The following is a 16507-nucleotide window of genomic DNA, read 5'->3' as shown; positions in this document are numbered from 1 at the left end:
TTTTTTTTTTATAACTAATTTGCATTATGCAAATATTTTGGACTGAGTTATTTGTAACATTATGACCTGATTAGAACTGGACAGATTTTTAAGTAGTTATGGGCAACTCTTTTGTGAATGCTAATTTATGCTTTGGAGTATAACTGTCTCTTGGCAAGCTGTGCTCCGTGCGCCAGGCATACGGTGTTGTCAGCTCTTTTCAGGGGAATGTAGATAATGCATGCTTGGAATGTCACTAGAAGTCCCCAGATGTTGACTTTAACTAATATGCATATTCAGTGAATCCTCCTGATCATTTGCATATCAAAAAAATCTTGTATGAAAAAAGGATGTTCTGAAATTCTTTTGAAACAGTGGAATTGTTATAATGAAAACAGACCGAATGAAATAACAGTAGTAAAGATTTGGACTTGAATGAAATGGTCATGGATTCCATAGCTAACTTTTGTTACTTGGAAATATTGCCAAGGCGTGGATTTAAGGCCAAGAACAAAGAAGTGCACAGGTGGGACAAACAGCGGTGATCACTGATTGGTTGTAGTAGACATCAGTTGTGCTTAGTGCTTTGTCCTTAGAAACAGTGATTGGCCATTGGGAAACAATGGTTCTCAGTGATTGGTTGTAGTAGGGATCAGTAAAAATCAATGTTTGGTCCTTAGAGTGATCGAGAACAATGATGATTGGTCATTGGGAATAATGACATTGGGAACAAAAGTTTATTAGTGACTGGTTGTTGGGAACGTCGGCTTCTGAACCAGAAAGCTCCCTCAACTCATATACATTTACAGCATTTAGCAGACGCCCTTTTCCAGAGTGACATACTTTTTTTATCTCATTTTTTATGCAACTGAGCAATTGAGGGTTTAGGGCCTTGCTCAGGGGCCCAGCATTGGCAGCTTGGTGGACGTAGGAATCAAACTCACAACCTCCTGATTGGTAGCCCAACACCTTAACCTCTAGGCTACCACATCCCTCATATAACCAACAGCTCATATAACCAACACCCTGACATCTGCTCAAGAAGTCACTAGATTTATTGGCATAAACAATGTTTGTAATAAAGTCGGTGAAGAGGACTAATGTCACTTAGTCAATGCTGCAGTACTGCACACACAAACTGCAGTCGTGACATTTAAGACATTTAGCATTGATTTATCGTGTTCAAATTATGAATCAGTTTAGAAACACACCAAATGCTTCATATAATTCAGTCTTAGATTAATCAAATACAGTACACAGTCAGAAAATCCCTTTTACCAGAGAGTTTGGGACATTTTTATCACAGAATCCATCTTCTTTCACAGACAGCGGTGTTTGATTTGCTTTTAAAGATGTCATGATATATGACCATATCTTGCTCTGTCCAACCGAGTGAGAATTATTAGTTGGGGAAACGTTTAAACGGATTTTTCTTACTCAAAGATCAGAAACTTCCCACTTCTCCAAAGGTCAAGAAAGTTTAAGTGAAAAGGAGTTTCTGAAACTGAGACATGAAATATGGGAAGCACAGATGATTTTACTTTAATTTCACACGCTCCAAGACCGATACAACCTCTAGCCAGCATCGTCTGATCGAATCAGAGCGTTCTCCTTTCAGTTGCCCAACACAGGGTTGTAATGTGATTAGCTTTGACGTGATGTTCTGAACTGGAGCCCTGCTGGTCTATCTTGTTTTTCTGCACTCTGAGAACAAAGACTTCAGCAAATAAACAATGTCGTTACCAATCCAAGCACAGCATCACAGCACAAATAAACAAGCACTTTGGATGAGTAGCCTAGCCATTTCACCACCACAGCACTTCATCCCATCTTTGTAAATATCATTCTGATACTCAGAACTCAACAAACCCGGCCTTCACTTGAAAAGACAGCACACAGCACTCAACAAAAATGAAATTATTAAACAGAGGCTGAAGCAGCGGCCGTTGGCGCCTGTTGCCAGGAGACGAACGTTGACGACGCGTTGAGGTGAAGCGGTGAGCGCTCAAATAGCTACTGTAAAAAAGACAATTATGGACCCTTAGAATAGGTCACAGGTTCACGGGTCAGAACAGGGACTTATTGAGGTGACAGCTTTCATTTAAGAGGCAGATGGACTCATAAACTCCCACGCAAGCATCTCTGAATTTACAACCATTATAATAAAGGCCAGTGTTTAGATGTCACTCATCTTTAGAGCATATTATTGGGGAAATTCAAGTGCAAAGGCTTCAATAATGCCTTCACTGTACATTGTTCAGAGTTTCGATTTAAATGCCCTGCTGTTCTGGGTTTTCTCAGATGATAGCCATTACAGTGCCACTGTAGATCATGTTAACAGCAGGGAGTAGGTGCTCCCTCCTGATCTATTTCCTAAAGCTAATTAGAAGATAATGATATTGCTGTAAAACTATTATAAAAAAAAAACAAAAAACACCGATTGCATTTGGCTGGGTATCGACGATAGAGCAGCAGAGTAGTTCATTAATATGCTGTTTGTGAAGCATCCAGTGATTCAAGGGTAAAGCAGGCAATTTAAATGATTCTCAGCTATATACTGTACATGCTCCAAATATTGATGGGAAACAAGCAAGGTGATAAATACCGAAATAGGTGCATTCGGGTCAGACCTGATTCAGCGACGCCTATAAAACTCCATAAAAGGAAAACTCACAGAAAGCTGAAAACTCAAAACCAAAATGACGAATAAATGGTGAAAGCATTCCTTTTGTTTAAAATCTTTAGATGATTCAGCTCAGCTTGAATTAATTGTTGCTCTACACAGCGATCCCATGTATCTCCAGGCTGTTCATGTACTATAGCACCTTCCTCAGCATCCTCTAACCAGAGGTTTGGTATCGGGATGGATTCGTAGATTTATTCTTCCTCAAAATCTTTAAATGTTCATCTCTGAGTGTTTTTTTTCTGCTGTGTTGGTTCACTGAGCTAAAAGCACGTGTTAAATAATTCGGCTTTTGTTTTGCTTACTCAATTTTTTTTTTTATCTCCCACTATGAGTAAACCTCAGCAGATTTGGTTTTTTTTTTCGTACATAAAGGATGATTTTTGAGTTAGCTGGTGGATTGTTTCTGTACTTTCAGTATAATATGAATTTGCTAGTTACTTCAGTTGTCTCCTTTGGGAGTGTCTCACATTTCATCCTGATACCCAGTCTAGTAATTCATATCACTGTTCAAATCAATGACCTTCCAGTTATTTTGGAATCTGCTGTACAGATGAAGTGGCAAAATATCCAAACAAAGGATGATTCCTAACCTTTAAAGCTGATTTCCTGAAAATAGAGAAAATCAAAAGTAGTTCATTTTGGTTACTGAGGTTTAAGGGTTAATATGTTAATTAGCTGCATGGATAATTATGTCAGTTGAAGGTCCTCACAAGAATTGTAAGACAAATATGTGTGTGTCGGAGAGTGTGTCTGGACTGCAAATGACTTAATAATGTGTCAAAAAAGCAAAAGGAACCGATTTTAACTGAACCTGAAATTGAATTCATCAACCACTGACCTTTCATATTTCTTTTTTTTTCCCCAGTGAACCAATTTTGTCTGTTCCTTGTACTGAAATTGTGAGAGGGTTGAATATTATTAATGGAAATTGGGGGGAAAAAATGAATAAGCCACATCTGGGGGATACAGTTTGTCTCTTGATTGATTCCTTTTTGTTTTGTGCCTCTGCTCTCCTGTAATGTGACACTGAAAATATGTCTCGCCTTAGTTTTTTGGGGTTATACTGCAGAGGGGGTGGATTTTATGTGCAATTCTGAGAGAAAATGAGTGTGTGTGTGTGTGTGTGTGTGTATGTGTGTGTGTGTGTGTGTGTATGTGTGTGTGTGTGTGTGTGTGTGTGTGTGAGAGAGAGAGAGAGAGAGAGAGAGAGAGAGAGAGAGAGAGAGAGATTGAGAGTGTTCATGGGTTCTTGTTCTCATATTCCAATGAATCTTTCAGCATGAGCTAGTTGGATTCGCAGCAGGCTGAGATTCTCTCCCTCTCTCTCTGTCTGTCTCTCTCTCTCTCGCTCTCTCTCCCTTTCTTCTCCCACAATCTCTTTCTACATGTATATTTTATTGGGCTGTATTTTCCCCACGTCTGGATTCAGGCCACGTGGCATGAGTTTCCACAGAGCGTGAGCAGAACGAATGCCACGTGTTTGTTTTGTCTTACTATCCCTGTGAGGACCTTTCATTAACATCATTGTTAATTTACAGCTAATTTATGCTATTCTACACCTAGATCTACCTCAATCTTCTCAACCTTAAAATGAAACTGCAGTGTTTCCCCTCATGAGGACTAAACAAATGTCTTCACAGGGTCAGACCGGTCAGATATTCCTATCCTCGTGGGATCCCCAGCTTGATGTAAAAACACGGCCTTCAACACATTTCCTCATTTCCTCAGACAAATTGCAGCCATAACTCTTAATAACCTAAGTTACCAAGTAAAAAAGTGTTGAAGCCTGAAATATATCACGCTATATATCAGAACATAGACCTCTGGGACATGAAGGCAATAAGCTAAAACAAGTAATATTAAGGCTGTGCTCTGTGTAGTTTATGCTTTTTCTATTAGCCGTATCATGTCGTGCAGTAACTGAATGTGCCATACTACAGTGTTTGTGCGGCGAGAGAAGCAAACCGTGCTCATTAGCTTCTTTAAAAAATTAGCACTAGCGATATAATAGAGAACAGCAGCCTTTTTCAAATCCCAGACCATGTAATGAAAAGCATCCCTGTCTTCTGCCCTCTGCAATCCCAATTAATTAAGCATATTAGTTTTAATCATTGGTTCTTTTTCATACACGTTGGTTGTTTTGCGATTTTGCGCCTTTGAGTATACGCTTATTACAAGTGATTTTTTTTAGCTATTCTACTCCGCTGGTTTCCAATTTGCCTCAAGTACGAGAAGCCGCCAAAGATAATTAGCACTGTGCTGTACGATTCTGATGCATCTAACAGATTTCCTCTTCACTATCTCTACACTTCTTAACTTCGTCTTTAAAATCTACGTCTCTCAGAGAAAGTTACGGATTTTGTTTTTTTATCTTCTTCTCTTTCACACTCCTTCACTTCCACTTTCCGTACTTCTTTCTCCTGCAGATTGGCTCACCATGTAGCTGCCACAAAGCAGCACACACTGCGATCAAGTCAATTTCAAGTCAGTTTTGTCAAGTGAAGTAAATCTTCAGGCTTTAATAATCCATCTGGGAGTCTTGCTATCTAAATCAGATTTATTATTATTAGTAATAATGTTGAAATAAAAATAGATTTTGAAAAATGGAAATCAGGCCCTTTCTGAGTCTGGTTCCTCTCAAGGTTTTTTCTTCATATCACCTCAGGGAGTTTTTCCTTGTGTCCGTCACCTCCTTCTTGCTCATTAGGGAAAATTGTTAGAGATAAATAGTAACTTAATTTTAAAATGTAACCTTAAAAAATGATATGTTTTTCCATACATACATAAAGCTTCTTTAAGCAGATCAAAAAATTTTAATCACATGAAATTTAACTCTGATATGAGGTTGTTTGTAAAGTTCAGTTCAATTCATTTTGATTTTATTAGTTTAGCACTTTGACAGAATTGAAAAAATTTCGAATAAAAATGAAGTTTAAAATTTAAGTTTAAGTGATTTATCCCTAATCAGCAAGCCTGAGGTGAGTGTGGTGAGGAAAAACTCCTTTAGACAATATGAGGTAAAAAGTCAAAGGAGAACCTCATCTTCATCTGTATATAGTTAAGTGGAGTTGTGTAAATCAGACGAGAAGCTGGAAGTGAGACGTTAAGGTGGGACATCAAATCACGTACTATGCTAAAATCCGCAAAATAGCCAAGCTACGTTAGCTAAGTTATATAAAACCGGCAATGAAATCAGTTTGATATCACAAATCTCCCACTCTGTCCCACATGCTTAGTATTTGAATCTCTGCTTAAACCCATAGAGGAGGATGCCAACTACATGTGGTATTTGAGGACAGCAACCTCCTGATTAATTCACAATTGTCGGACCGTATGTGACTGTAGAAAGGACATTATTCATAATAACACTCTCCGGTGTTTATATCAGTTTATAATCACACCCTCCAATGTCACCCAATGAAAATGAGGTTCCCTTTTGAGGTTTCCTTGTTTCCTCAAAAGGTTTCTTCCTCTTCCATCTAAGGGAGTTTTTCCTCACCACAGTCACCTCAGTCACCTAAGACTTGGTCATTTGTGATAAATACAAACACATTAAACTTGCACTTTTGTACAATATCAATCTTTGTATAGTGAACTTTTTGTAGTATATTTCTTATGTTCTGTAAAGCTGCTTTGAGACAGTGTCCATTATTAAAAGTTCCATGCAAATAAATTTGAACTGAATGAAAAAAATCCAAAGAAATCTGAAAATAAAATATAAATTAAAAAACTCGACAACATTCTGCCAACAATGTGTAGTAGAGATGTAGTCTCTTTTAATCGAATTGCTCTAAAACAAATGCTGTTTGATGAGAAAAGTGTGAAGCTTCAAGGTTCCTTTATTTGTCTCTCTAGCACAAAAGGAATAAGGATTCTGAAAACATGTCTGAAGGATACATGAAACAGTATTTGTTTGTCATCGGTTATTCTGTGTATCAGTATATATGTAGCTAAAATATTTTTATATGTATTTCAGAGCAGAAACTCGCCCTGGTGCGGCTCTACGGCTAAAAATTCATCACGGTACCAAATATTAATCAAGGGCAGCATTTTCGAGTGATTTCTGAACAGTTCATTTCCATTACTGATGAACTGCTTAACGAATTGTTAGCTCACTCATTTTTATTCTCCAGCAAATTCTTGTTACTGTTACTAAAAGTAATGATATGACTGTTTTGCTAGCTAGCATCCAGCATTCAGCTCTGCTAGCTAGCAACTAGTGTTGGTTGAAGCTGCTTAACTACACCATGTGCAGTAACAATTAATATATCAGAGAGACAGTGTGGTTGAATTAGGATTTAATAGTGCGAGGTCTGATAGATACCTAATGTTAGCATTTACAGGCATTCTCTTAAGATGCAAACATCGCCTCAGCACCTAAAGTGATCACATTCCTGTCTTTTTTTATACCTGTTTAGTGACGAAGGAATACAGAGCTGTTACTAAGAGCTAGAGACGAGGAAGGAACACACCATGTATTGGATTCACACACTCATTAACAGCAATTATTTATTTATTCGTTTATTTTGTGGAGATGACCCAGGAGTTCATTTTGTTTTTGCCCATCATGGTGCATCAGAGATACTGTCACCCCTAGTCAGTGACAATCACCTTCTGTTTTCTCGCTCTCCTGAATTCATCTTCCACTCAGACATGAAAAAGACAGCACAGAGCCTCATGATTGGCTGAGAGGCCGTCTGATTTGCATCGAAAGGTAAAGACAGGGGAATGATATTTATGATATTGGACTGGATCACTCCTGCTGTGCATCATCATCAAGTTCAGAAGCAATTAGAAAGATTTTCTCTCTCTCTCTCTGTCTGTCTCTCTTTTTCATTTCACACAAGCACCCATAGCAAACAAACACACTTCCCCCCTCCCCTGTCTTCCTTCCTGTCTTGAGTCTTCTCCAAACTACAGGATAATCATTTGTCATGTTGTTGCAAGCTCATTTCATCACATGCAGTGCACACATTCATTCAGTAGACTGCACACAGACGACAGTCAGCTGCATCTCCTGACGTATAGACTCCACACACACACACACACACACACACACACACACACACACACACACACACACACACACACACACACACACACACACACACACACACACACACACACACACACACACACACACACACACACACACACACACACACACACACACACACCTGAGCCATCTTGTAAATATACACAGCACTGCTTACCGTCATCAGTGTACCAGGAATGTGGGATGAGATGTATCCAGATTGTGTTTTTTTTTTTGTGTGTGTAGGGAAAGTAGACATACAGCTATATATTCTGTGTTGTTCCTGGAATGTAGTTTTTTATTTCTGTGTATGAAATGTATATGAGATTGTAGAGTAGGCGGATACACACAAACGATATGCTAGCAATATGGAGAACAGCACTGCTTGTGTGGCGGACTACATACTCTGTTTGCAGCGGACTACACACACCTCACTGTGTCCACAAGGAACAAGCAACAACAGCAAAAAAAGGGACGCCATAATGTTACTTGAAGTAAAAAAGCATTGGATTCTCCATTCTGATTGGACAGGAGGTGTTATAAGAAGCCTTGATTTGTCACATATGCATTAAACCACATTGTTTTTTACTTCACATATAATTCAAATCCACAAAATTAATACACAATATATTCGACTTTATTGTTGCAGTGAATTTTTGCCATGTTTTGAGTGAGATATTTATTTAGTTTTAGTTTAACTTTGTGAGTCTACTAACTTTATTAGTGCTTTGTAACAAACAACCTGAAGTAAAGCTATACGTTTGCTAAACAGTTGGTTTTACAGTTTCTTGGTAACAAGCTACACTTTGAACTGGTGAGAAAATAAAGAGACTGATGAAGTAACAATGTGTTTATAGTCAATCTAAAAAAGTAAATGAGTACAGCATACAATCTGTGTAAACAACGCGTGAAGAAATAAAAGGTTGTTAGTGCTGGTAACCAAGTTGAAGATCAAGCAGTGGCTAATTCATTACTATGTTCCCTAACGGCTACTAGCAAGATGGAGGTGAGCTAGTAGACAAGATATCATAGTTACTAGAAAAATATAACAGCAGCTCATGGGGGCATGGTGGCTTAGTGGTTAGCACGTTTGCCTCACACCTCCAGGGTTGGGGGTTCGATCCCCGCCTCCGCCTTGTGTGTGTGGAGTTTGCATGTTCTTCCCGTGCCTCGGGGGTTTCCTCCGGGTACTCCGGTTTCCTTCCCGGTCCAAAGACATGCATGGTAGGTTGATTGGCATCTCTGGAAAAAATTGTCCGTAGTGTGTAATTGTGTGAGTGTGTGTGTGAGTGAATGAAAGTGTGTGTGCCCTGCGATGGGTTGGCACTCCGTCCACGTTGTATCCTGCCTTGATGCCCGATGATGCCTGAGACGCCTCCGCATGACCCGAGAGTTCGGATAAGCGGTAGAAAATGAATGAATGAAAAGCAGCTTAAAAAATATTTGTGTTTGAGTTAAACTTTAGAGAGCAAAGTTGAACTAGATTAGTGTGCTTCCACAAACAGATACGGTGTACAAACATAACTCTTGTTATCATTCACTAGAACGCTTATGTCTGGCTAAACGAAACCGGAGAAAAAAATGCTGACAAATGAAAAAATCTGCAAGAAATAAAACGTTTTGAGGAAAATTGATGATTGCCAAAAAAGGCAAACACAAAGTTTTCAGACAATTATTTCAAAGGAGAAATGTTTCGGAGAGAAATAAATTGTAACAGTTTATTGCATCTCACTAACTGCCTGATAAGTTTAAGTACTTAATTGCTTCTTTAAATGTTATAAAGTTAATCTCTCTTTCTCACTTTTAAAGTGGCAGGAAATGGCAGATTCAGCAGGAACAGCAAATATTCCCTATTCACTAGCATTTTATACTCTGAAATATTTACAGTGAATAAGGCAAACACCCCACCACAACCACCACCACTACCACCACCACCACCACCATCAAACTTTCTGAATATTGTAGTGTTACAACCTGCAACTGAAATGGACTTTATCCAGATTATATGCCACAAATCTACACAGAATTAAACATCACATCGCAGTGGGTGGAAAATTTGATCTATTTTGCACAATAATTTAGAAATAAATTGAGTTTGTGATAACATATGTACTGTAATCCCCCTCATTGAGCTGGATTAGTTGGGGTGCAGCCCTGCAGGTCCCATCAAAAAAACATGTAATTAAATTGATCTGAGTTGAGAATTCGGTCAAGGAAATGCTCAAGTCCGAAGAACTATCTGAACAAACGCAGGAAAAAGTTTTAGGTTCAGGATTTGGTTTAAAAAAGTTTAAAAAGGTCTTCCAGCTTGTAATGTGGGGGTAAATACTTATGTAAGGCAGCCTACAAACCTATTAGAGGTTAGCTCTCACATTTTGAAGATTCTTGACCTCTTTCTTTTGCTCAGACCTTGTAAAGAATTCTGCTCAGACCTTTAAATTTACTTCATCTTTTCATTAAAGCGGAAAAGAGTATCTTTGTTCTCACCTCACTGTCTAAACGAAACACTGTGGGGATTTATTTTACAGCCGAGTGTGTTTGTTTTGATTTGTGTGTGTGTGAATATGAATATTTCTGCATTTATTATTTGGACCGTGTGGTGTCAGGTGTTCGGGGAGGTCTGGCCCGTGTTTGATGTTCTTCAGTGTGTTTTTTTGATCTCGGCTGCTGTTTCGTCGGTGATCAGGTGAGACTTCGGAATTAATTAGTTCTCAAGCCAATTAAAAACTTCTGTTCGAATCTAACACAGACGCCTTGGCTTATCTCTGGTTTATGACCCCCTTCGTAAATGGCTTTGCTTTATCTTGTTAAAGCCGGGAGTATTTAATGAATAAGCCTTGCTTCTTAGTGCTGAGTGTCTTTTCAAGCACCTGCCTTAGCCCTTTAAAAAAACAGAAGGACAACAGTGTAATGTATTTAAAACTCATTCAGGTAGTGTATCCCTAACTCTATTGTCTGTAATAGATGTCAGTCTAACAGTTTGGGACATTATTCATAAATAATGCATTAACAAGCGTTCTGCACTATTGTCTTTATTTATCAAAGCAGGCTGGGAACACACTGGAAATCTGAGAGTATAATTCTTTTAAAATTAACAGAAATTCTTTATCCATCCATCCATCCATCCATCCATCCATCCATCCATCCATCCATCCATCCATCCATCCATCCATCAATTTTCTGTAGCGCTTACCCTACACATGGTCACAGGAAGCCTGGAGTCTCTCCCAGTGGGCACAAGGCCGGCGACACCCTTGGCGGGTGGTGGTTTATCGCAGGACACAATTACACACTATAGACAATTTAGAGATGCCAGTCAGCCTACAGTGCACATCTTTGGACTGAGGAGGAAACAGGAGAACCCAAAGGAACCCCCTGAGGCACAGAGAGAACATGCAAACTCCAAGTACACAGAGCAGATAAGGGAATCGAACCCTGAAACCTAAATGTTAGGTCTGTGTTCTAGGCTACCGTTTAAATATAAACACATATGTTTTATTGGCCATTGTCGAGAAGATTTTTTTGAGTCATATCTGACTTAGCTAATTAGATAATACACCTATTCTGTAACATTCTAAATACTAAGATGTACTCCAAAAACATGCAAAATGCTGTACATACAGTATGATATCATCGTACTGTACAACGATCATTCTAAGACATTAACACTTTTACCAGTAAACTGCCATTTGAATTGAAACGATCTCATGGGACATTTTCAATCAGTGCAAACAAATGAATAAAGTCTGTAAGTCTGCTATAAAATGAATCAGGTCTCTGTTGGCTTTCGGTGTGAAACCTTAGTTTTTCCCTCTGTTAGGATTACACTTTAATTTTAGCTTATTAGAGAATAAGCACTTGGGGCATCTTGGAGAGCAGAAATGGGTTTGATACTGACATTTACTTTGAAGATACTGTATAAACATCTGTGTGAGAAAATATATATATATATTATTATTATGCAAGTGTTTGTTGAATACAGCCCCTAGTAGGCTATAAGACAGAAATACTTAGGAAAACCAACAAATTTCTAAAGTCATGAGTGTCTACTTTTATATAAGCTTCATATTAAGCACCACTGTGGAATGAGTCATGACAAAGAAATGTAATGCTGAACATGGACACAACCTAAACTACTTATTCTAATCACTGACTATGATTTAAGTTCTTCTTCTCTGAGTCTTTTTTTTCCAGTCTGTGATGCTAGCTGTAAAGTGAGCCGAGGTGAGAGTACCACAGCCTGTTCGGTCACCGTGATTTGAGCTTCTCTCCCCAGAGACCTGTATTTCAACCTAACAGGAGGGGCACTTAGCCAAGATGCTAGCAGCGGTTTGAGTCAGAGTCAGCTCAGCTCGATAAATAATAGAGCGCGAGGAGGCAGATGCTTTCATCCACCCTGCTGGTCTCTTCATCTTTCTTGTTTGGGGATTCAGCAGAAATGTTGAAGGAAGGCATGATACATTGTTTGCTAGTTGCATTTCTCAGCCTTGGATGTGACGTTTTTCCTTAGAGACACTAGCATGGCTAATTGTTTCTTATTTTAGCTCTGTGGTTAAGTAAATATTTGCTTTAGAATGTGTGTCGTAATGATACACTTTTTTCTCAATATAATTGACTATGTGAATGGTTTTGAACTTCAGTCAGGACTGTTGTATGTAAAGCGGTTAGCTTATCACAGCTAACCAGATTAGCATATATTGTAGGGATAAACATGCTTTTGTTGAACGTACGAGGCTGCATGTTTTTCACGATTGTTCAACCTAATAATTAAAAAGCTAAACTTCCCTTAAAAACTAAACCGCCTAACATTTTAATTGTAGCTTTTTTATGAAAACTTTTTTTTATAAAGACTTCCTCAAAGAGATCAGTCCCTCACTAAACAGAGCCTTTTTCTTTTGACATATGTATTCCAACAGGCTATGATTTACTCTGACCGGCTTGCTAATGACTAAATGCTAAACACCAGTGACAGATGATCATCATGTATTCTCAGTTCTAGCTGCAGGGAAGTTAGAGGAGGTCCAAACTAGTCCACACTTTGGACTGAATCCTGTCACAGCAGGGGTGATTAGAAAGAGCTACATACACACTAATGATGACAGGATGATTAGCCTGTCAGCACGCAGGGAACAGCGCTTCACAACACAATTTTGTCAAGAGGAACTCCAGCCAAGCCGTAATGGGAACACTATGCTTATTATTGGATGTGATGGACAGCTTCATTGCTTTTGGGTTTGGAGGAATTTTGTGATTGAGCGAGATAACATCACGGATTAAAGGAATGTCATGTTCTCTTTTGATCTGTGGGGTGATGGTATTAGTGAGGACGTCAGCTCTGCCAAGAGCACCTGTGAAATCCGGTAATAAGCAGTATGGTCCCCCCCCCCCCCTTAAATTCAGATTAATTTTGGGGTAGTTTTCAGCCAGAGACACTCTGATTGAAAATAGTGGTAGAGAATATCAGAGGTGGGAGTAAGTCACACATGTGCAAGTCACAAGTAAGTCTCAAGTCATGAATGTCAAGTCAAAGTCAAGTCAAGTCTTTTTTGAATATTTGTCAAGCAAGTCACAACTCAAATTTGTGACTTAAGTCTGACTCGAGTCAAGTCATATGACTCGAGTCCCCCATCTCTGGAGAATATTGCCTCGGATTAGCTTGAACAACTTATTCTGGGTCTGTGTAAATGTACTACACTGTATTATCTATCTTTTGGATCGCTTGATGATGGATGAATGGATGGATGAATAGATACATAAACCTACAGTAGGTCATTAATGCTCTAACATACAGTAGTGCATGGTGAACAGAATAGTATGTCCTTGATGATATGGTGAGTTTTTCTGTAAGGCGATTATGGAAGGAGTCTCTACTGTGAATAACAATCAGAGGTAAAGCTGGAGCCAAGTTGGAGTTTCACAGATATTCCACGATCTCTAACGTAACAATAAATGAATGAAAAGTACACGTATAAAAAGATAAATGGTGCCGGTGATTAGTTTCCGGTAGAAGCATGTCCCGAATAGTGTTTCGTTTTATTTCTTACAGGAAACAAATGCACTGAATTTCATATATTACAGATATTTCCACATGTATCTCACACTATCTGGAGTTTTAAATATTTTATTCATTTATCAAGAACACAGTTCAACATCATATCGAGGAAGGGTTTTCAGAAAGACTAAAGCAGCCGTGCAGAATAGACTATACATGATTCATTAGCTTTATAAATAACTTTAGAGCCAGTGTTGCCAGGTGCGTTGGTTATCCTGCATAATTTGGCTACTTTTTAGCCTGCTGGTGTGTTTTTATTTCTTTTATTTAATGCATAGTAATAGTTTGTAATAATAGCAGACCCAATTTACGCCCTGTGTAAGAGAACTACTCAAGCAAATTACATGTATTAATACTACTTTTCCAGTCACTTTATTTGCAGAGATCTGGGAATTAGGTCACGATCACACACCAATTTTGCTAAAGAAATTGTGATTTTTCTGAACATTTGAAAATCTCTTCATAATTTAATGACATGTTAATCAATTTTTAATTACCTTTCTATTGAAACCTGCTTCTATTTGGATATTTTAACCTCTTAGTTACTGAACTCATTTTCATGTTTAATCCCAAGCTTTGTATTCAAACATTTGCATGACTTCACATCAGCTTTTAAACTAAACTATTAAACTATTAAGCTGCTCTAGCGAAGGATAAGAGCTCTCCCCTTGCAACTTTACCTCTACCTCTTTGAGGCTTTGTGAGATTTCGACTTGAAGAAGTAGGACAAGCTGAAAGAACAAGTGCTTCTGAGACTCTGGGGTGAGCTTCTGCAGTAGTGGCCGAACAGCAGGTGATTTGTAAACAGCTTTATTACGGTGCACTACAAGGTGTGAAACCATGATACATTTCTACACACACACACCTGAGGACAAAGTTTCTGGTGTTTAATCCATGACCTATTTACGTCAGTATTACACGGACAGATTACTCTTGTGTGAATGGCCTGGCCTCGAATGAACTGGACTGACTCATGTCATGTTAGTGCACGTGATTTGGTGGCATTTGATTTTCCTGCTTTGAGAATAAGGCAAGGCAGAAAAGTGCAATGAAACAGTGACATTTAATAAAGTGTCATTTAAAAAAGTAAGTTTTATTTTTAAGCACCTTTTGATTTTACATACACCACTCACATATTCTATATCATCATAGCACGCTATGACAACATTATTTTCTGACTCTTTCTTTCAAAAGCATTCATTAAATTGTAAGGACAGTTAAGTATATACTGTATAGATATAGCAGTTCAAATCCAATCTGCAAAAAACAACATGCTGTAATTAACTCATTCATTAAATAAAACGAATATTTACAATAGTAATATGGAGTAAAAAAAAAGCTTTAATAATCATGCACCAATCAACTAAGTCAGATTTGTTTCTGATTTTTAAAGTTTAGGTTCTCTGTAAAAATGCTAAATTTATCCTGCCACTTGGAGTAACGGTTTAAATCTTTAATAAAGCAGTTAAGCTGCGACTGACCTTGAGTTCGACTGATGGAACTGGCTTTAGGTGATGATCAGTGGGTGATGGTTAATTTGAACAAGTCAGCAGTTTATCCTGAATGTGACAAAGCTGCGCTAAATCCAACAATTCAACAGTCCATCGAATGCTAATTGATACGAGCGTCTCACACACAAACTCATTGATCTGCTATTGACCCTGAGACTAAGTGACCTGAACCAATCCAGTGTATGAAATTGAGTTAAAAAGGGATGCGCGCACACAAACACACACACACACACACACACACACACACACACACACACACACACACACACACACACACACACACACCCTTTTTATGTTTCTCTGGAGCTCTAAGGTCAGTACATCCTTCTATATGATGAGCTTTGACAAGGTTGGCTGCTGTTATGTATTTTTAACCGACCCACCCCCGTCCTCCATCCCTCTCTCTCTTGCTTGCTCTCTTTTCCTCTCTCTCTCTCTCTCACACACACACACACACACACACACACACACCATAAAAGATAGATTCCTGGCTTCTTCTCCCAGCTTCCGTCAGTAACTCGGAGAGCATAAGAACGATGCAGCCATTTTCCGAACATCTCATTTAAAGTCTTTATTTTAATACAAAAGGAAATGACAAAGTATGAAATTCAGTCCTGAAGGCATGTGTAGTTTTTATGCAGCACCACGAGGCCTGCGTTAGTCCCTCCTCATAAATATTGTGTGTCCTGTGATGCTCATAAGCGGATGCTGGAAGGAGAACTTTTATGAGTTTCGGTTATTGTAGTGTCATCTCGCATTAGCTGGTTAAATCTGCGCTAAGCTGGAACTGCGTGTTTAGATCATGTTTTATTCGCACGTTTTATACACATCCACTCATAACAGCTCATCAACTTTATTGGAAAACTTCGATGTTATAATACTGAAGAAGGGGAAGGAAAAGGATTTTATTGGGTGGGTTTTATTTTAATTAGGGATAATCTCTGTCTGTCTGTCTGTCTGCTTAGCCTTCTGTCTTTATACTCTCACTTGCTTGGGTTTATTTTAATGTCCCCAATAAAAAAAAAGTCAAAAAGTCTTAAGTATTGTTTTTGAAAAGACATATCAATTTGTCTAATTATTTCTCTCAAGAAGGATTAATTTACTCTTTAATACAACCTGTAACACATTTCTAACTACACAATTCATAATCAATTCATCAACTGATTATTGTGATTATTATACTATAATATATTAACTACAGAACTCATACTGCAATATATTTGACAATAAACCGACCTTTTTCC

General features: G+C 38.4%; 1 protein-coding gene across 1 annotated transcript in view; it reads left to right on the top strand.

Moving 5' to 3' along the window:
• The window catches only part of LOC113663401 (transmembrane protein 211), a 102184-nt gene that overhangs the window by 32554 nt on the left and 53123 nt on the right, over positions 1 to 16507 (top strand). The gene's annotated exons all lie outside the window — the stretch shown is intronic.

The sequence above is a fragment of the Tachysurus fulvidraco genome, chromosome 26 (genome assembly GCF_022655615.1).
Source record: "Tachysurus fulvidraco isolate hzauxx_2018 chromosome 26, HZAU_PFXX_2.0, whole genome shotgun sequence".
NCBI lineage: Eukaryota > Metazoa > Chordata > Actinopteri > Siluriformes > Bagridae > Tachysurus > Tachysurus fulvidraco.
Note: the sequence above shows the minus strand (reverse complement) of the source record. Positions and strands in the feature narration are given on the sequence as shown.